General features: G+C 43.0%; 1 protein-coding gene across 14 annotated transcripts in view; it reads left to right on the top strand.

Annotated features, from left to right (window-relative positions):
* The window catches only part of LOC117216607 (forkhead box protein P1-like), a 245886-nt gene that overhangs the window by 37393 nt on the left and 185760 nt on the right, over positions 1-22733 (top strand). Inside the window, exon 1 of one of the 14 annotated variants that reach the window (XM_033463461.1) lies at positions 18946-19507. The exons of the other annotated variants lie outside the window; for them this stretch is intronic. The gene's annotated coding sequence lies outside the window, so the exon portion shown is untranslated. Of the gene's footprint in view, positions 1-18945; positions 19508-22733 lie in introns of those variants that run through there. 14 annotated transcript variants of the gene reach the window in all.

Here is a 22733-nt window from a genome sequence, read left to right as displayed (position 1 = left end):
TCTTTGTCATAAAAATTTAGAACATTTTGAGGAACAAGTTCCACGTAACCCGTTCAAGCGGAACGTGGGAAACTATCGAAATATTTTTTTCATTAATTTCGAGATACGTCGTGGTCGATTGTAACGTAGAAACACTTTGAATATTTATTCGTAACATATAGGCTGTCAGGACAGTGAATGGTTACGCAACACATCCAGCCGAGTACCCAAATCTAATTTGAACGAGTCAAAGCTAACGAAGAGTTGTTTTCGCGTGGAAGTGTATTTATAACAGCAGACTCATTTTGAACCCGGTCGTGTTAACTCTTTCTTTCTCGAATCAGCTCTCCCTTTGATGATCCGACCAGCCGTTTTAGAACGTAACTATTCGCACTATACGCGAAACGATTCAGACGACGGATTCCCAGAATCTTCGAAGCTCGTGTGATCTTCCGCGACAGAGGAAAACAATCAACACGCTAGATACTTTACCCCTTTACGTTGCATTGACAAACAGTGTATTTATGAAGTGTAGAACCATGTCACCGAGCCAGACGGATGGCGATATTATCTCCAAGTATGCTGATAAGCGTACATTCAGTACAGGAATAAATAACTACTAGCGCTCTGGAAAAATTATTGCAACCTAAACTGCCTTATCTATCTCGATTTTGATTGGTCGCCGCGGATAATCAGAGTATACCACTGTTTACGAGTTTGTCGAAACGGGCAAAGAGCTTCCTCCATCCTGCCTCGATTTGTATTTTCTGACAAACCGTCTTATCGTTCTCTCACTTTCTAGACTAAACTCGATAGCTCCCTCGTTCGGATAACAGTGGTGTACTTTTACCAAGTGTAATCGTTTTCGTCCTTTGAAACTTTCTACTCGTGCGGATCGTTCCGAGCGTTTACTTAGAGAAGAGACAGGTTGTAAAATTCCTTTTTCGACGTGGTGGAGGTGGCAGTATCGCATCGTTGCATTCAATCGAAGAAACATAATTCTCCTCGCGATACCCACGCAGTTCACTTTAAATTCCTCTCAGCCAGTGTGGTCTTATCAGTTCGGCGACACCGTCTGTCTGCCGTTGAAAGAGATTGAAGAAGTCTTCGGAAGACAGTGGACGATACGCGTTCCAGTTTCCCTTCTTTTCGAGTTAAATTGTCGCAACGCTCGCCGTTTTTCTTTCAAAAAGTTTGCATCGCTCGTCGCGAGTGTTTCATCTCGTTCAACGATAGTTGAGTTAAATTTTAACATCGACGCTGCATGCGTGTGACAATAGAAACTTGCGTGGAGAAAAGTGATCGAATAGAGAGCGACTTGAGAGTACAGTTGCGCGAAGAAAACATTCGTTTGGTCGAAAGATTCAGAGACATTTTCGCAAAACTGGATCTTTCTGGGTTTCTTATGTTCCACGTTCTGGTATTCACAAGCTCGATCGTGCAAGAGTTACAAATGTGCTTCTTCATTGGATGGCGCGAGGGCGGCATAAAAATTCCTAATTTGTGAGCCAAAGGAGCTGAGAAGGTTAGTTCTTTTCAATTCTAATTCTCTAACCACCGTCTTATCACGAAATATCGACGAATATATTCACTATGTATACATATATACACTAACGTATATTGAATGATGATTCCTCGTTAGAATAATCAAGACGCAGAATCCATCGGCAGAAAAATAATTCCGCGTCGGCGAGATTCATGAAAAGAGACTCTCCTTACTCTACCTTCTGCATCAGTTTCTTATCTGAAACCACTATTGTTTGCACGATATTGTTGTACCGAAGATAAGTGTCCCATGCGCTCATTATACAACCGCGCGTTTATTTACCTACGTCGTCTCTACAGATTTCACAATCGTCGCGAAATATTTAGCAATCGTATGCAATTTCGCATTTGTGTCTCTCTCCAGCTACATTAAAATCAAAAACAATCTCTTGCAACCTTATGAATAAACAGGATTTTTATTCTTTATCACGTTCATTATGTATGACGTGGATTCCAGTAAGCACGTATTTTTATGTTTACGACCGATACTTACGTGAAAAATCACGAAATTATGGAAAAGAGATGTCGAAAACTGAGATACAAAGTTTTCAAATCTACAGTCAAGTATTGTATGAAATCTATTCGTTAGCGTGCAACAGAGTAGGAACTGAATAAAAACCGGATTTTTAATGAGCAGTGTGAACTATACGATATTACGGCAGAGATCTAAATCGTTCATTAATCTATATGTATGTATTCCGAACGATTATCGAAGCATTGGAGGGAAACAGCGATGAAAGCGACAAAGTCGAAGATGGAAGAGCGTCGAAGGACAGCTCGTTTCCATCCATCCCGTTTGTGTGAAGTGGAGGGACACGATCGCGTCAGGAGATGCACGCGATAGAAAGAGACTGTAGGAAGATGACATAATCCCACTCGCGCAATTTGCGAAACAGATTTACGCGTGGGACGGACTCCAGCGCGCGGGCATTTATGATAATGTGTAGCGCGGTTTACTGGTCGCGACTCTCGACGCTGGTTGTGCCGAGCCGCGTCTCGTCGCATGTATACGACGCGTGAACGTATAAATTCGCGTTGACTATTCGCTCGCGCGCGTTCGATACATTCTATCGCGGATATGTGTGTATGCTGTTGGTATAGTACGTGTGTATAGATGATAGGAGCGTCGGGACGACACGGACTGTGGTATGAGACATGTGTGGAGATACGTACGTGGTTGTTCGCTCGCGAATCCTATTTAACGTTGTCCCTGATGCCCTGGCTGACGCACACGGCTACGTAGTCATATGAGCACACGCACGTGCACGCTGCACGATGCACGATGCTCCGTGTATCCCCGCTGGCGGGGAAAGAGGGTGACCGGGATAATCGTGCAAGACGATTGGTAGCTTCCTGTCGGTCACGTGACCGGCCTGCATCGCGGAACGACAGTGCATGGGGCTGCAGAGGATGACATTCGTTGCACTCACCCAGTGCCGTTAAGTAGCTGGATAGGATGCAGCCGCGGATTAATGGTTACGGATACATCTTGGATGCAATGATTTGTTGGCTTTTATCGCGACGAATCGCCAGAAACGGCACGGGACGAGTGTTAGGCTTCTTCATCGTGGCTACCCGACGGGATTAATGATATCTGCTTGTTGGAAGTACCGTGTTATTTACGCTATAAATTCGTCCGGGCCACTCGAACCGCGTATTAAATTATTGCGGATACATTTTAAGAGAGTAATTTAGAACGACGACGTTCTCTTCCGTGCCAATTTTCAGACGAACGTACGACGATGGTTCGGTTACCATCCTCCGCGATCCATCGTCATCCGGCTGGTCGATTTATCAGTATTTTTACCGACTTTCCGTGAAACTGAATCGCGTTAATTTCGTTGTATTTTCGCTACCGCGATCGATTACGGATTCTGAAGCGGAGCTGCGACCGCGTTATAGACATCAATTTCCCGACCCCTGTCACGTATCGTTCACGAACGTTTCGTGTGATGCTCGTCAACGTCGATTGCTCCCAGCTTCGTACACGGAAACTCGATTCAACCAGGTGCATTCATATCTTGTCCTCTTAGCTGCTAGAACATTAACCAATCCACAGATTTCAGTCGTTCTAAAAGTTTCACGCATAAACATAATCGCGAAACATTTCGATTCGTTTCGAACGTCGAAATAAAATCTTGAATATGGATGAATTTATAGTATATACGATCTGCATATTCTTTTTTATTTAATTTCGAATTACGTTTATTGATAAAATGTTTATTGTTCTTCGGAAACGATAACGATTTCGTGTCTCGGCATCGTTCGATCTTCAGCTGCTTAAAATAATTCGACTAGCATCATCGAGATATCGTATCGTAACGGTATCACGCGGCAAAAAAAAAAGTAGAGATTAGCTGCGCCGTTGATGCCCCGCAATATCGTGCCATCTATTTTGTAATAGAAACAACGGAAGAGCCTAATTCCGCGAGGTTGCTCTCGTCCTCCTCGCCATTAGATGTGTAGATACATGTCGGCGCGCATGATGCCATTCCTATCTACCTATACTTACTTACCTAGCTACCTACCTACCTAATTATACCGAGTGGTCCACTCGAAGCGATAAGCGATTTACATACCGAACGACGCGATGGATTTACCGCTCGCCTGTGTACCACGTATACGCGACTCTCTGTTGAACCAAAAGACTTTGCTCCATTTTGCTCCTATTCTGGGAAGTCTGACAAAGAATTCGAGCTCGTTCCGATACTACTATACACCGCCGCTGTTTCTATTCGATTTTCTCGGAGCGTCGAGGTCGGTGCGTTGCCATGGAAAATAATTAACGAAGTGAATGGTATATTCTTGAACGACGGTATTGTGCATTTGACATATAATTTAAGAGTTCTATTTTTTCCCCTAATAGCGAATTGATGAAAAATATAATAACCGGGAGATCGATGGGTTATAAATAATAGAAATATAGGTTATAGCATTATTTATATTTGGCTTAATTGCAACCTTGAAATCGGTCTAACGTCATAAATATCGCGAATCTGTTATGAAATGGCAACGTGAATATGCAAAGACAATTTCTCGACCAGTATAAATCTTTAAGCGGTACACGACAACTTCGCTTAATAATTGATAAGTAAATAATTCATTCGAGGTGGTGAACACGACCGTGCCAAACGATGAGACAGATTTACTGTTCGTCCCTCTACCAGACGCATTTGCTCTTTGCTCCATTCCTAGCGACTTTGGTATATTTCGCCTCGCGGTCACGGAAGTTTCAAGTATAGTTAGCCAAGTGTACTAAGCATCGGTATGTATGTAGCTGGCTCTCATCGGTTCATTTATTTTACGCGATCGGGCCACTTAATATCGCGACCGAGTCACGGCAAAATACTAATTTTACCACCACTCCGCGGTGGAAGAAGTGCAGGTATACGTGCTATATAAATTTTGGGAAAATCTAAATTTTTCATCGTCGCGATTCGGTTCGGGAATATTCCGTGGAAATAACTCATAAGCAACGGGATTTAATAGCGTACATACGAGCCGAGGAACTTGTTTAACGCACGACACGTTTCGTTTTCGAAGATTCGATGTGCAATTTCGTTTCGATACTCGTCGCTGGCTGGAGATCTCGCTGGCCGATTTAATCTCGCGAGATTAGAATATCGGCTAGTGAACCAATGACAACAAGATTCTATTTCAAACGATGGTTATTCTTAGATTCGCGTAAATTTAATTGCGACAGCGGTAGCGACGTATATCTCCAAACATGTATCGTGCTTGAAATATGACTTGGAAGTATAGTGCAACGGCAATTATTTAATTCGGTTAATTATTGCTCTTAGAGCAAGACGTTTCCAAAGATATATCGCTGAAATATCGTTGTCTATAATTGCGCAAACCCGAAACTCGGACGTTAGTAACGTTATTTAGAAAAGTGCGAAATAATATTGTTTAATTGGTTGCGTATTTCACGGAAAGCGAGGAAGAAACGGAAGTATACGTTGAAAAAAAGTCATGAAGCTTTATCATTCTTCCGTATGGGTTTCTGTTTCTTTTTCTCTTCCTCTATCTTTATAGAAGAAAAAGGGGAAAAAGGAAGAAAAGAAATGGTAGAGTTAGTAAAGTTAATATTTTTAAAGGAATAATGAATTCAGTAACCCCAGACTGGGAGCACCGCACGTCCCAGCTTTAAATCTTTTCTGTAAATAGATTATGGCGCAAGATAATGAAAAATTTGCCAGCACCGCGCGCCTAAGTTCAACGCTCGTTCCTTTGAACTTTCTTTTTCGGGTCCGCCTGCTTTCTTTTTCAAGATTTCACGCCCTGCAGATTTATGTCTCTCATAGTCACCTCTATTTTCCTGTCATTATTCATGCAATAATCGCCGTATCGTTAACCTATCGCGTAACTCATCGTATTCTATAAATTCTTCGAAGTATTCGAAACACTTAATATATGTACATACGTACATATATCTGATTACTAACAGTCGAACACACCTTGTACGGTACATTTTCCTTTTTCGCGTACTCGAAGAGAATCTCCTCGCAGAAATGAAACGTTGAACAACACGAAATGCAATATTATCGTGCGACTTGTTCTCTGTATACAAGTCGAGATAAGATAACGCATACTCACGGAGAATCACATGATTAGAGTAATCGAGGCATACTTGTCTTCAATCGCCGGTTAGTTAGCAAAGAGAAAATTGAAATATGAATCATCGAGTACATAATCGTGCTCTAAATAACTCAACCAACCGTCTTGCGTGTATACGGGAGGAACGAAACAACTCTGCGGCTCGTGCTCGTTTCTTTCTAGTTCTCTCTCCGCGTTCCACGTCTTTTCCTTTCATCCACTATCTGCTGCATGCTCGTTATATTACATTTTTCTTGCTCACGCTCCACGCCCATGATTCTGTTTCGTACGGTGAAACGGCGAGTAACTGCAAAACAGAGATACAATACTCGCGCGATCGTCCCTGCATCGTCGTTACGCGTGTCTCATTAAACCATGCCGTACGAGGAAACTAATTAGTTGAGATAAGCTAGGCTTTAATTCGCGGGGAAACACTGTAAATACCTCGATGCATCTGGACGCAGAACTATGAATAAATTTAGGCGTGTACGGTGTTAGGAGAGAGCGGTGCGTTACACAGGCAATACACGGCTAGTGGTTCGTTCTCGTTGATAAATTCATGTTTGCCCGTGTTTGAATGTACCATTGATGAGAGGTAGAAATGGTCAACGTTGGCCAAGAAGTTGCTGCTGGCTCGAGTCTCTCGCGGACATCAGTATTAATAGTTATGAATCTAGAATAGAACGGACCACAGAGCTGTTATGTAGATACGCGAGCTGTAAGAGCTTGGTCATCGGCGTGCACGTTTTATGGTCGGCCGATACGAGCCGATCGAAAGAGTTTATTCTCGCCACAGGTCGACGACAGAATAGTAGCCATCGACGAAAATCGCGCAACGAGACGCAAGAAAGAGGAAAACGAGTGGGATTGCTCGGCAATGGGGAGGCCGACGAAGAAAATCTTCCCGGAAGTTTGCGTATGAGTCGCCCCAAAGTTTACGCGGGACGTGTTGGGAATACCATTAGGGTTAATGATCTTAACGAGGCTGAATGCGAGGAACAGAGACGTTACGATGCATCGGGAGTAAACTGATTCCGTTGAGGCTTGCATTTATGCTCCCTTAGTGCAATTAGTAGGATGCAAAAGTTCATGTACCGAACCGAGGGATCGCGTTTCTGCATAGAAAGGACGCTTGTACGGTTTATCGCGCGATAAAGTTGAACGTGACACGTATCCTCCCAGGTTCATTCGATGAGTGTATAAACCGTGATAATCTGATCGAAGCAGCATTCGTGTAGAGGTTGTTGGGTGCGACTGTTCTTGCGAAATTAATCGATTTCCAGCTAGCTTAAGGGATGAACATTCCTTGGCCGATCGTGCCTGTTTTTTAGTGTTAGTCGATCCGTCTGTGTTCAACTGGCTATTTATAGATCAGTCTCCTTAGCGGCTACGAGTCGGCAAGAACATTGGGCAGCCTTCTTCCTCCGACCACCTTAGGCCGCTGCTTTGGTTCTCCAACTTCTCTCCGTCTTTTCTTCTTTGCGTCATTGAAATGCGTGCTCCGGTAATGGAAACGTTCTCCTATCTCTCTAAATGGCTGCTACCACGATAGCGTAGCGCAATTTAATCGAGAGAGCCCAGTCAGTTGCACGGTTAGGATAAAAAAGTGTCCAGAGCAACGATAATACCTATACGTTATCATTTTTCTTTTCTCTCGAGAATGGTGTCCGGCTGGAGAACCACTGACTTTTCGAGCGACGCGCGCAAATACGATTATCACAATGGCAGAGGCTTGTCTGGCTGACGGAGTCATTAGTACAGTCATTATATTACACGTAACGAATTACACAAGAAGGTATCTCGTATCTATACGATGCAGAGGTATCCGATTATTCGAATGTCGCGAGCGTGACGGTTCGATCTGAATCGAATGTACATGGTTCGAAAAGGGCGCGTACAGCGATAGGAAGAGAGAGAGAGAGAGAGAGGGAGAGAATAGAGAGTAGTATGTCGTTAGTATTGTTGTTCGTTGATCGAGCCGTTCACGGAGCATACAGGTTCGAACCTTTGACGCGGTATGTCACATCGTTATAAAAAAGTAATAATAAAGAGCACCAAGTATAACGACGGCTAGGATTTTGTACAGGATCGTCGAACCGCGAATATGTGAAGTGGTTCCGGGATACGGGTGACTTAGGGGTTTCGAGTCAGCCCAGGGTGCTAGGCAGCAAGGGGGGAGGGAGAGGTGAAGAGAGAGAGAGAAAGAGTGTGGAATGACGACATGGGTATTGGTGGAGTACGCGCGCGCTTACTAGGCGACCGATTGTAATTATTTTTCCCCGATGACTTTGCCCTCAATGATTGTGCCTCTGCACACGGTGAATTGATACTGAGAATCCCCTCATCAGTCGCTTCTCTATACGGTTAAAACGATGCGGCAAAGTTAAACGCTACCGGACCGTGTCAGGGAAAGAGTGTTCTTCGCGTGTCGTGCACAAGCAATGATTGGTCTGCCTGGACAGGAACAGGGCTAGAAATCATTGGCATCGGGTGCATTCATTCGAGCACCGGCGGTAGTCGGGGGAAAAAAGAATTTAGGCACGACAAGTAGATGGGTAGGAAGGAACGTATAGACACAGCTATGTATAGGTACGTACCAGAGAGCCAGTGTCGCCAGAGAGGATACTCGAGCGTGATTATTTTTTACTCCTTATGAAATACCATTTCCGCGCGACCGCCGCAAGATGGTAACGGAGCTTACATCCTCGCGCCACAAGCTCGTTACATACTTGCTTCTTTTCAGATAATAGCGGTGCAATTGGATTCCCATTTTCTTTGGTCGCTTCTTTGCGTGATCGCGCGAAAATATCCTCCGTCGCCTGGGCGAAAGATTATAACGATCGTATTATTCGTTCGTATCGATAATGCACGATGGAGTCACTTGCGCTTTCCATTATCTCGCCCGTTACGAGCGCTCGAGATATCTTGTCCATTGGGATATTGTCGAACGATAATTAAAGCGAAAGTTGAATACGATAACGCTAGGAGATTCGTAGTATAGGCTGTTTCAGCGACTAGTTTCATTCCTGTTTTCTGCAATTTTTCTGTAAATTATACGACGATTCTTATCAGATGCTTAAATTACGTGGAGATTCGCTAAAACGTCGACCAGTAGCCTATCACTTATTACGATGACGTTATGTAAGCAGAATCCTAAGAGGCAGAGAACGTTCTTGTCTAGCCATATTCAGCTTATCTCGGTTGTTCCGTTATTTACCTGATTACGGGCCAATTAACTCGCAATCGAGAAAGAGGTTGAGGGAAATCGATGATCGAACCTGCCTCCTGTATTCGCGTATAGAATTCTATAGCGACACGATACAGTGTAGTGATACCGAAGCGCGACTAGCATTCATTCGCCAACTATTTCGTTGGATAATCTGTTTGGAGCGCGGGACGAGAGTGAACGGTCTCGCGATCGGGATTTTAAACGGAGAGTTGTTTGACCCGTTCGAATCGGCACGAGGAATTTCTCCTTACCTTGTATTTTATCTTAACGCCGGTGAAAGTATAGAAACATTGTTATCCACGTATTTGGTATATAAACATCGAATTTCCTCGTTTTATCAATCGGAAAATAGCTTCGCCCGAAGAAAGTTGTTGGTGAAAGTTAAAATATTGGGAAACGATCTAAATCGAGTTTTTATTGACCTGTTTTATAGTTAAACATTTTTATATCGATCGTTTAAAGTATCACGATTCCGCTGATCTCGGATAGTCGATGAATTATTTAACGTCTGATCGTTTGCTTGATCGCTCCGTAATTGCAGTCTGTCAAGATTCTTTGTAGCTTGCCAACGTTCGTTGAAAAAGTAATGAGAGTAATCAATTCCTCGGTTTCCCGATTAGTATATAAAACACACACACGCACCAGTATGTCGTGACGGAAAATAAGACGGTTACGTGGTCTACGGGACACAGCGTGGCTGGCGTCACAGGTGTTAAATATTAAGTCGAGTCACAGAGAATGGACGTTTCAGAAGTCGTGCCAGACATTGCCACGCTTTCATTTAGTTTATGATATTTAAATGAAGCTACGTCTGTCTCTGTGCCATAATGCGATATAACAACCGGTAGCACCGTGACATTACACACGAATGAATTATTCGATCATACATCACAACCCTTTCGTGAATTATTCAGCCGTATCTCTCCAAGATGTATCGCGTATCGGGACAATTGCTTGTACACGAATTTAATCGTCTCAAAGAAAGCCTGGGGATTAATAACGAAAGTGTAGATTTCACGATACTTTGATAGCAACAGAGGAGAGAAAATAACTTCTTCTTTTTTATACATCCGACCATAAATGAGGCTCCTGCGTGGTACGCTCGAGGGTTGGAATATGATTAGTATGTCGTTATAGAAGCATCGGCTTGGATACTTAAATTAAGTTTATTGGGCAATTTTCACGGCGTTACGTCCTCCTTGGCGCGACCCTCGTAAAAGATAAAGTCAGCCCGTTGTATCGAGACCGCTCGAGGTGACTTTGCGATTCTAACATTTTCTCCCCAGACTGTTTCCTATTAAAAACTCTGAAAGTTAATGAACGCGATTACGATGTTCGAGAAGTGGCAGATGTATATACGTTCCGGAAAAAATTGCCAGGGTTTGCGCCACAGGAAGACAATAAACAATGGGAGTAAACGTTTCATTCTCGTTTTACAGAGTTTTACGAGAGCTCGAAGGTCCAAGTTCTTTCCCTTCTCGCCAACGTTCGTTGTGGTACCCCTCTGATATTTGCTAAACAATTAAAATCCTCTCTCTAGAGAATAGTTTCTTCTTCGTTTGCGTAAGATTAAGAAGTATCCAAGAATTCCGCCATGAGAACAATATCGTTCTGGCTGTTGATTCAATGGACCACGTCGTATGAAATGTATTCCCTTGGTTTTCACAAGATGAAATCGAGGCTGGTCCGGCTCGATTATTTCCAATGAGCGATCGCACTTTCGTAATTAGTCGGTGGAAGAGCGGTTTGCCACTTCTTAATCCCGCATCGATTGGCGAAAGTTACCCCTAACTACTGGTTGGTGGAATTTTTCTTCCTCTCGGCGCTCTGGTCTGCCCAGAAATCCGGAAAATCGTGAAAAATGCTTTAAATTCGTGGCGATTTGATTGATCGTGTTAATAAGAAAGTTTCCTTCCTTTCTTCGGCGTCCTTCATTCATTGGCGTCGTGGGGCGGGGGGTGGAGGGGATGAGAAAATGCGAAAAAAGCTCCTTATCGATTGGTCGATACACCATTGATTCAACGTGATTGATGACAGACTTGGTTTTCGTTTAGCTGTAAATGCGCACGATTTATTTAACATCTTCATTGTGTTATAAAAAATTCACAGGTATACGAAAGTAGTTAGAGATGCACAAATATGTAATTATGTAGAGTATTCGTTATAATACTTTGTAGATGAAACGAGTCCCTATTTGGCTTCCATTTCTTTAGTTATATTTACAAAAGAATGAAGCTATAAAGATTTGCAGCCTAGTTATTTGTACGGTACAGATTTGAATGTGGGGAATGTGAAATAAAAATGATAAAATTAAGAAAAAATGTTTCATTAATGATTCATATTAAATACATATATGCAGAGTATTACAATATAGAGACGAATGCGTATTGTATAAAAATGATTTGTTTGCGCGTAGAATTATAAGAAATGAAAATCCGAAACGAAAATGTTTTCCCCGGAAACAGGAGTAAAATTGCGGTTCGGTTGTAAAGCGGCGCGTTATAAAGCAGTCGGAAATTACCAATTAATAATATATTAAACAAGCAATTTGTGTTTTAGTTGAGTAAAAGAAGTCTCGGAAGTTCGGTCCCGTGCATTAATTATTGCCGCGATAAGTCGCTGGTTTCTCTCCCTTCTTTCTTAGTTTGTCCTTCCCTTTCTTCCAGATTTACGATAAAAAGCATCGAGTAATCCTTCTCGAGGAAATTTCTTACGCCTGATCGAGCCTCGATAAATATCGAATGGAACGACGGAAGAACGAGATATTTATAGCTATTTTTTCCATCGGCCCAGCTTCCCTGATGGTTTTGAGAAAAGACCAAAAGAGGACAATAAGAATTATTAATTCCTTTTGTGCGCGATTGAATTCAGAGGAAACCGTTCGAATCATCTTACAATCTGCTGTCTGCTTAATAGTTGCACCTAATTGGCAGCGTTGCCCTGCCTGCTAAATTGCAGACAATGCATACTTTGTAATGTTATGCTACTATTATACCGATATTCTCTTCCGCCTCGTTCATTTTCTTGTATTGCTCTTTAAGGCTGCGGGGATCTGTTATTATCAAGAAATTCGTTTCCAGCTCTTCCTTTATTCTTCGTTACAATATTTCGTTGTTTTCTACAACCGGAGAGAACCATTGTTGGAAAGCTCGATAAAGAATACCGAGAAGAGGGTGTCGAGAATTTTGAGATTTCGGTTTCCCCTAAGTGACGGTCAAGCAACACTCGATTCTCGACGCAGCTTTTAGTAACTGTATCAATTCTCGGTCGTTTCACTAAATCGCGCCCCTCGATCGCCTTCGACCGAAGTCGTTGGAAAATTTAGGGTTGGTAGCACGAGTAGGTGGGGACGGTTAAGAGTGGACCCTTTTACCGGGGGCAAACACAAAATGCATTATTTATTGCCCGTAGCGACTGGCAATTCATCGAATTCCCGCTAAAAGTGAAAGAGTTGAGGTCGAGGGTTGTCGGTGGCGCAACGCAAGGTGCGTTCGCCGGGAACGAACGTCAGGGGTGGAGTTAAGTGGCACCTTTCCCCCTCTCCTTTTGCGCATTCTCACATATGTACACGCGTTTTTTCGCTCCCTGACAGAACGACCCTCGATCACTTTCTCGTCAATTTTTCGCCCAGTTAATGGCTCATAGCACGTACGTATTCATACTCGGAGTCAAACATCTAGATCTCAGACTATCACGATCAGCCTTTCGTTTTATTCGTTGAATATCCTCGAGAACCTGGCAGTTTAATTCAAACTTTCTCTTTGTATCCGGGGAACAAATGGTTCGTAAGTTTTCGAGGCACTAATTGCGGGAGGTAAGGAAGCAGGACGAGGCTCGATGGAGCTGTAAAGTGTGCCGTAAGGGAACGCTCGAAGGGAATCGGAATAAACATTCGATCCTGCCTAGATCTTTCCTTTCTGGTATCTTCGATGTCTCTCCTTCTGCTTGTCCCTCTGCCTCCCCCGTTCCCCCGTTCCCCCGTGATTTATGTTAATGTTTTTGTCTGGAACTCTAAATACAAGGAAAGGCGATTCGATTCCTGCCGCGTCAAGTTCGCAGCCCCTTCCGTTTTCTTATGCTGATGCCGATTAACTTAACTGCTTTAAGACGGCAATAAAGGTCGTCGACGCGATTTAACCGGTTTCCTTTTACCATAGAATCGATGCCGTAACGCCCTCGAACGTGAAACCAAAGCTTCAGCCTGCATATTGACGATAATGGGAAAAGTTGTTGGGCTCTTCGATATCTGACTTCTGGTGGGAGTGTCGATCAATCAGTCTACCCGCGATCCCACCGTGATCTTATTTTACACTCTCTTTTTATTTGTCAATTTCAAATATAATTTTTTCAAATTCTTATTCAAATAATTCTAAACTCGAGGGAAGAAACACGTAGAAAAATATGAGAAAACGATCGAACGAGGTTCTTAATAATGGCAACGCCTTCTTCAAGCTTCTCAGTGTTCTATACTTTTCGAGCACCCCTTATTTTCACCCTTACTCTCTTCAACCGCTGCCAATTCTCGACGAAACAAATTGGAAATAATCGATCCTGGCCAAGGCATTAATAATGCTCGATCGACCGTACGATCCTTTAAGTTGGCAAAGTCTGTTTATTGTTTTCCAGGATTGCGATAGGCCCGTTACCAACGAGAAACCACTTGGTATTGGGCAAGTTCGCATTAAACTGACCGAGACCCAATCCCCTGCACCCTGCAGGTACACAGTTTCTGTGGCGCCGGGCTGGTTTCGGAATCTGAGAGAGTTTTCGAGGTCCGGATTACCTTATCTACGGACTCTCACTCGCTCGCTCGCGCCAATTCCTAAACGAAATCCCGCCAGTCCATATACCGGGCCGTTTACGCGACGATTTACCCCTTAAACCATCCTCCGGTGGTTGTGCCTAAGTCCGGTGGGTAGTAATGCGATATACGAACTATCTTATCCGCGTGTCTACCCCTCGTTGTCACGGTCTACGTCATAGTCTCTTCATCAAAATAAAATGACCCGTCACGTATTATAATCCAGTGTGTTTTACAAGAACTCAGCGGTTGATCCTAATGATCAAGCGAGAATAATGTTTATTCGGGTAAATAGCGTGGGACTGTTTTTGACAGAAATAATCGCCCGATACGTGACTACCGTACCATCAAAATTGAATTCGATGCTCGATAAAAAGGTGGTATAAACGAGGTTTTTATAAAAACGAGTATCTGTGAGTATTTCCAAGCGATTTCCTTATGAATTTCTAAACTTTTATGTATACTCGTAGTAGCGTTTTGAAGTGTACAAGATTTCTTTATCAGAGTTCAAACATACCCACGATTTTCTCAAGTCAAAGGTATTGACACTTGTACTATCTTTGTACTGAATCTTTCAAATATTATTTATATTTAATTATTTTATTTTGTCATTATATCATTATATGTTTATAATTATTTTATCACACGAAAAAATCAAACGTAGGAATTGATAAGGCAACTGCAACCGTTTCCCAGTTAATAAATGCTCGTTTATACGCCGCTGTATCTCAATCGAGCGTTTCCTCGCGCACGTGTAGCCCACCCGGTTGTGAAGCACCGATTTATGATTCATGAAAATAAGAAACACATATTTCGGCGAAAAACATTGCCGGGCTGCGATTGATTTAAGCCTGATCGTAAAATTCTCGTCAACGTGGGCGATCGAGCAAACACAACAGAGCAACATTGCCTTTTGTTTAAAAAGTTCCCTCTTGTCTCTTCTAGTCTTTATTTTCTACTTTTCAAAAGGATAAAGAAGGACGATCGCGATGTATTTTTTTCTTTTTCTTTTTTTGGTCCAGTTCGAAGTGACGGAAAAAGGGATTCCCCTGCACCTGATGCAATTAACTCGCTATTAACGAAGCAGACGTTGAACAGAGGCCCGCCGTTACGAAAGTATAGCTTGCTGTACGTGATTAAAACGGGAATTCGTTATGGGCACACCGAGCACGTCGATAAGATTAATTGATAAATGGCTAAATCGATCGGCTCCGTTGTAGTTTCACTTCGGCTTGGGCTTATCGGGGGAAAGATAAATATCTCGCGGTGCCGTGGTAATGATAATCGAGTTAATTCGAATATGCGTTAGACCCCGAGATGATCTGTGGCAAATTATCATTACAACGATCATATCTCTTGGTTTAGACTATTCGTGCGATTTTTATATCGTATTTAATAATCTCTTGAAAATTATCCGACGTTACTAATTCGAGTAACGATTAAGAAAAGAACTTGGTCAGTCTAAATCTTTTAATCACCGTCGATTTAAAGTCTTTGTCTCATTCAAAAAGAATCTTTTCGGCAAATACCAGGGTAATTATCTTCGAATATCTTGAAATATTATCTATTTATATCGTTTGAAAGCTGTAAAGACATTAAATGATTAAGTGCGAAGCTAGTTCAACTTTATCAGAAAGTACGATACATTGTATATAGGAATTTTTATTGTACGAAATCTCTGTATGAACTTGTAAGGCATTTATCATCGTAGATTCGTAATCGTAGTCGATGATTCTCAGAGACGTGTCGCAATCGTTCCACGAAGTGCAACACAAATAAATAAACTGAATGTATGTATAAGACCATTTCTTACCGCTTGTGATGCATCATGTTAATCGAGACAGGAGAGAAAAAAGAGGACAGAAAACAAAAAAGATGATTGAAGTAGAACAGAGAGAAGGGAAACTCGAGTCTGCGTAGTATCATTGCGGGACATGTGTTTGAATAGCCGTGTTGCTCCGATGTTTTCGCTCGAAGAATTGCACTCCACGAGGATTAATCAATCGAATCCACTGATTCCATGAAAATACAAACTTTCGTTTCTATATTTAAGACATTCTTTCAAAACGGTCTATCGGTCGTAACTCGCGATAAGTCTTGTTGCAAACGAATGCAACGTGTCGACGAGTTACATTCGGATGGAAATTCATATTGGTAAGCGCGTAATAGTCGGTCATAAACATAAACGAATGGCTGTTATCGGCTGATCGTAAAACGGGTCTAAGAAATTGAGCACTCGACATGAAAACGTCGAAACTCATTGACGAGATTGATACTGCGAGTCTGCGTTGACCTGTCAGGTTTTCTGACACGAGGGAATAGAAACAGCGAAGCGACAGTAGACAGTCACGAAGTATACTGTCACACGCTTGGTAACCGTAGAAAACGTTATCCACGCACGAAAGATCGAAGTCGATGGTACGTACGGCTACACGTGGGCGGTGGTTAAGGTTCGATTTCCAACGTCATCTTTTCGTCGGATTCTTTTCGATTGGTTCTGCTTCTGTCGCGTTGAAAGCGACGATCGCGATGACTCAACGATAATAAACCGTTAAACACGTTGTCATCTGTTTGTCTATAATTCTCTATCGCAGTCCTTGTACACGTCGAATAAACAATATATTCCGTCTCATTTATGATATATAACCATGTTGCAAGAACTTTACGATGATCTAATCGCGAAACAACTTAACGACGTTTCAAAGTCCCGGTAATATTTCAAGAATCGAGAAAAAGATCGGAGAATGTTCAGAGAGATTAAAGCCAGGAGAACGAACCGAAAGAAAATCTAATTAAACGCGTGCTTCGGTGAAATCGCCTGAACGCCGATTTAATAAGCACGTGCCGTGTAATTTCAATTAGCCCGTGATATCCGTGAAAACGAAGTCGCGACGATCGTCCCCGGCGTGTTCTTGCCTCGGCGGCTATTAATATCACGAGCCTCCTTGTATTAGGTATAGAAACGATAAATAACGGATAAAACCGCATCATTAAGACGATAATGGTGCGCGCTGCTTCTTCGATACGTGAGTCGTCTGCGTGTAATTTTTGTACTCGCTAATCGCATACATGTATTCACGCGACTGTCTGATAACAACAGACACAAACTACTTCTATTATCTACAGGATGTTTCTTTGACTGGGTACTGCTACCTACTTTAAAGGGTGTATTCGATAATAATTTCCGTTTCATGTGCTCCATTGAACCGCTTGCGATCATCTAAGAGAACTATCTACAGATCTACAGCTACGAAATTTATAGTTGATCAAGAGTCTCCTACAGGCTTGAATTTTGATGGTCAGTATCTGTTTGGAACACTCGGCGTGATGTTAAGAAGATACAAAAGTGATTGGAATTTATGTTTAACGTCAAATCGATCGGTCTATGGGCATAAGTAGTTAGAGCAATTTGTAGAATCTTACGTATTAAAATAGCATGTCTGACGTACTTTGTCAAAAGGGAGCCTCGAAGAACACCGTGACATTTTTGGTAAATTCGTCGTTCCTTCGTCATTACGACATTCCATTTAAACCTGATGAAAATATCGTTAAGAGTGGCGAGTTTTATTTTCCTATTAAAAATATCTGTTTATCATATAAATTCCATTGTACTATAGTTCCTACGTTTCATTCGATATTCCATGGAACAATGGAACAAGTTTAAACTATCCGAGCTAACACGCAACATTCTTTTCTTAACAAGGCGAAGCAATAGTTTAATTTCGCAATGAAACTGCCTTGACTCAAACTCTAGCTCTCGACCCATTCCATTTTTCAACAATCCAAAATACAACCACTCTTCTCGAGTTTCAAGATCTCGCAACCTGTAGCTCGGCTTGTCGAGAGGAAGCGTGGCGACATCGAAAATGACAGGGAAGCTCGTGAGAGGTTCGGTAGCCCGTCGACGCGTCACGAACGATCACGAAGCCGAATCGAAAGAGCGACTCGTAGCGGTCGTTCGTACTCGGTTATAGCCGGTCAGTGTAAACTCGGCTTTATTCGGCGTAGCCGTGCTCGACTCGCTCTCTCGTCGGCCCTCGATTCTGCCTAGCACAGAAAAGGATAAACGACGCGATAGGTGACGCACGGGTTAGAGCGGAACGGCGGGAGAACAGTGGCGGGAAGACGGCGGCAGCGGCGGCGGGTGGTGGGTGGTGGTTCGGCGGCGGCTGCTAGGTGGTGGCGGGAACAGAGGGGGGATACAAAACGCGTAAACAGAGAGTCAACATGTAAACAGGCCACTCGCGAGACAAACAACGTGGGGGCCGCGGGCTGTTCACCGAACGAGGCAGCCAGGCTCTCGCCTGTTCGTACGTTCGTTCGCTCGTGCGTTCTCTTTGGTTGGCATTCGTGTGTGCTTCGTTTCCGTCCGTCGGTCCGTCTGTTCTACTCCGATCCCGCGTGTTAGCTCTCCGGCGTGTGTCGGATTTATCGAATCTCGTGGCTGCGTCCGTCGACGTGGGTACCGGCGTGTTCCAGCCAAGTCGAGTGAAGCATCGATCGCGGTTGCATCGCATTTCAGTTGTACGGATAACGCGCGGCCGATAACGGCTGAAAACGCGACGATCGATCGAGAAACTAATTTGTTTCCATTCTCCGGCCGTGTGATTCAAGGTTGGAATGATGTTTTTGGAGAACCGTCTGCCCTGCTGGTCTGTCGATCAGTGCACGTGATTTTCCCTCCACCTGGATTTGACGTGCGACGTGTGATCGCGATGCGATCGTGATACTGATTTTCAAGAATGTGACTCGTGCCACTGATAAAAACCAAGCTTCTTGTTGCTAATACTGTTAAATATCATTAAATGTGTGACGGTATAAAGTGAAACGTTTGTTGCGCCAGATACTAATAATATTCATTAAGGATCGATTAATTGTGGAAACGAAATTTTGCGGAGACTATAAAGGTTTGGTACGCTTTGTTTACTCGTGTCGCGCTCATCCTTGTTCGTAGTTCAGTGGACTGTTAGTGTCGTGTTGATAGTTTTTGTTCTTCGTCCCGAGGATCAAACGAGGTTTCGCTCCCGCATTTGCCTCGATAAGCGGAATGTTGGGTAGTTTCCTCACGATGATGCAAGGTTCTGCCGCGTACCGTGTTACCGGAAAATCGATTAATGTTCGTTCGTGCACGTGAAAATCGAGGCATCGTCGAAACTCGATATAGCAGGGTAGGAAGAGAGAGAGAGAGAGAGAGAGAGAGAGACAACATTCCTCCGTGGATCGTCAACAGGTGTACACCTTAATGATACACCGATGAGACGATGGAGATTGCTGTTAACATCCGTGTACACTGAAGAGGAGGTGCTCTGGGGTCTCGCGTGAATCATTAGTTTCTTGCAGCGGTTCGCTACCACGTGAGTAAGCAATCGTTATCGTGCGTTTTATTGAGATTTATGCGACGCGTTGCCGTGTGTAAATGTCTAATTGTTGCACGAGAACGACCATACGCGCCACTCGCTAGCTTTAGGAAAATAACTGTTTACCGTTGACTAGGTTTAAAGAAATGCTATGCGGAAATAGCACGACTATCGTAATGGTTTTTTAATGGATGTGAACATCAACCGCATATAGGTTACATACACACGTATTTCGCCCGTAAGATTGCCTTGGTTCTCCTTATTTAATGTCGATTCGACGTTATTCAACGAGTCCTTGTTCCTATTCGTTCGCGTTTCGTCTCGTCGACACGTTAAACCTGGAGTGCCGCTACACGTGGAACGCGTGCGCGACCACGTGTACACGCTGCACACGATATCGAATGATAATATCGATCGATCTCCGAGACGTTGACAGCCTAATTCCAAGTTGTTGCGATATGAACAAGTTAATTCCGTTTTCACGAGTTTTTAGACGTTCGTCCGTGTCCTAAACAATTCGATTTAATAGCGTTTCTCTAATTGTTGGGTTTCTATGTTGCCACGGAATAATTAGAGGATCGCGTCTCCGACCGAATCGAAGCAAAGTTCAAGGATGAATCGTGACGTTACGATATTGTGTACAATACCTAAGTTTATCGTGTGTTTCACTTGTTTAGCATACCTTGAATAACTTGCACAGCGATGAAGTCACTCGCGTGACCGACCTGCCAATTATTTCGCGCAAAAAGTTACTCGTTACGAGTTAAAATATCGATTTTGTCTCGCCCATTTAATTCATCATCGCCGGCCGTTTTTGTCCGAGGACGTTCCATGAAAATATACTTAATTGGTTCGTTCGTCGGTTCGGTCTCGTTGATCGAATCCGAGCGATTTAATGGCTCCTGTCAAAGAATAATTCGACGAAATTCAAGTCGTCGATGTCATTGAAGGTTGATCTTCTAATAACTATGTATACTTCCTTTCACTACGCGAATACGTCACGGTGAAGTCACATTTCGCTTCAAACCGAAGTTCGTTATAATAGTATCGGAAAAGAAAGCGAAATCATCGTTGTATGATTCGAAACGGTCGCTATCGCGTCTAGGTGATCTTGTAATTACACCGAACAATATGTGTCTTCATTACAAATGTTATTTCTAGCAAAAGAATGCCCATGAAACGGCAGAGATAATCGCTTCTGCTAACCGGAAGTTAAATTTCTCGAAGCGAGTTTCCATTAAGCGTGTCGGGTTGTAATGGTTTTACAGCCACAGATAAGAAGTAAATCTTGGTTCGGTAAGTTCTACCATGGTTTCTTGACACGTATGTTCGTGGAATAACGTTGCCGAGTTTCGAGAAGGTGGAAAACATCGAGGTAACGATCGCTACTAAATCGTCGTTTATTTATCGATACTTTGAATCGGCAATCTTTTTTCCTCGGCACTCGATAAAGCTTTCCTTTACGATTCTGTTCATTCATGTTCTCCTCTCGTATTCGAGGCAGGTTACACTTTTCCACTCGGATATGGACGTGGCGTCTACCGCCAGTCAGTCGAGTCTTTAGACCTCCGTGTGGAATAAGAAACATTAAAAAGTGTTTGAGGGCAAAAGCGAGTAAACAGTTGGTTATTTATAGCCGCGCTGTGCGCTGACTTGCAAGGTGGACCGAATAACGGGGAAAACCGTGAGGTTTCATCGTACGTACGGCACGGTCGTTATTTTCTCGGATGAAAAAAGAAGCCTTTCTATGTTTCTTCCTTTCGCGATTAACGATGCGCATCACACCGAGGAATAAAAAAAGTTATTTAATATTGAAATGATTAATACCATTCACAGATAATTTCTTTTTCTGCTGTTTGTACCGCGTGTATCGTTACACGTTTCTTAGAAGATTAATTCCTCTTTTTTTTTCGCTGTCTGGAAATTTATAGAACTCAGACTCAGGCCGACAAGAAACGCGGGTTTCTATCGCATTTGCGGTTATAATGTATAAATAGCGGCCCCAAGAAAGGACGAACGCTCGTACATAGAAAGAGACACGCTCGGGTTTGGCTGTCGCGTTGATTGCTTTATAATAGCTAAACAGCGACGAAAACGAGAAAAAAAGCAATTTTCTAAGAGGAAAAATATATTACTGGTATTGCTACATCCGCTTAATGAGTTTACGTCCACCGATTAGCGACCTCGTGTGTACCTCGTTCGTTAGTCAGTGTTTACGAAACCAACGATACGCCATACTAGTGTTATTTCCGCTCCGACACGATTTTTCGGTGGCAAGGTGTCATCGACTGGGGGAACCGGAAAATGACGAAAGAAACGAGAATAAAAAAGAGAGGCGAAATAAAAAGAGGGAAACAAAAAAAAGTAATACACACGCTGATCGAACACAAGCATCGAACAGCACAAAAGCAATTTGCGGTCGTAACGCGGCGTAAACAGCGTCGAGCAAACAACTGATACAAGCGAAATAAAGAGTGGTTCGTTTAAAGATTTCATTGAACTGCCATGATAATGGACACCGCGCGTACACAAGCCTAACGACTCGCACCGCACGGTTCGTATTATCAAAAGAAACTATTGTCAAGCTATTGTTAACAATGCGTTGTTATTAAAGCCCCTGTGTTCCCGTGACAAGCATAGACATTGTGCGTCACGATACCGACCAGCCTAGAAAATCGTAGAACCGAACTTTTGTTCTACGTGGGACAAGGTCTTCTTCGCACCTCGCATTAATCCCTCTGACCTTCGATCATCGGATCGTTCACAATGTTAGTAAGTACAACGCCTCGAGTCGATGGTATCTTTCGTGAGAATTTCGATTCGTCTTAGAAAACGCGAACGTAACACGGCGAGACCAGGCATTTCCGATCGTTTAGAAAATTGTCTTCGCGTATCTTCTTACCATAATTTCAATCGAACTGTTTTGATCAGTGCAGTCGTTAATATTTACTGGCCGGTTTTTATCGAACGAAAAAACGGCGGTCGTTAAAATTTCTTGCTTATCCCCACCGAAGTGGATGCGAACAGTTCTATGACTTGGAACAGACACATTGCATTCGTATGGTCATTATCGGTTTCCTATAAATAAAATCATGCTTCTCGATAAAGCTGCCTAGCGCGCGAGCCAGAGTCGTTTAAAACGCGAGATTTACAGAGTTCTGTTATATAAATAACCACAATCACGGCCTGTGACGTCGATCCGCGTGTAGTTCGCACACATTTG

The sequence above is a fragment of the Bombus bifarius genome, unplaced genomic scaffold (genome assembly GCF_011952205.1).
Source record: "Bombus bifarius isolate JDL3187 unplaced genomic scaffold, Bbif_JDL3187 scf7180000010271, whole genome shotgun sequence".
NCBI lineage: Eukaryota > Metazoa > Arthropoda > Insecta > Hymenoptera > Apidae > Bombus > Bombus bifarius.
The sequence above is the reverse complement of the archived record's forward strand: the minus strand, read 5'-3'. Positions and strand labels throughout refer to the sequence as shown.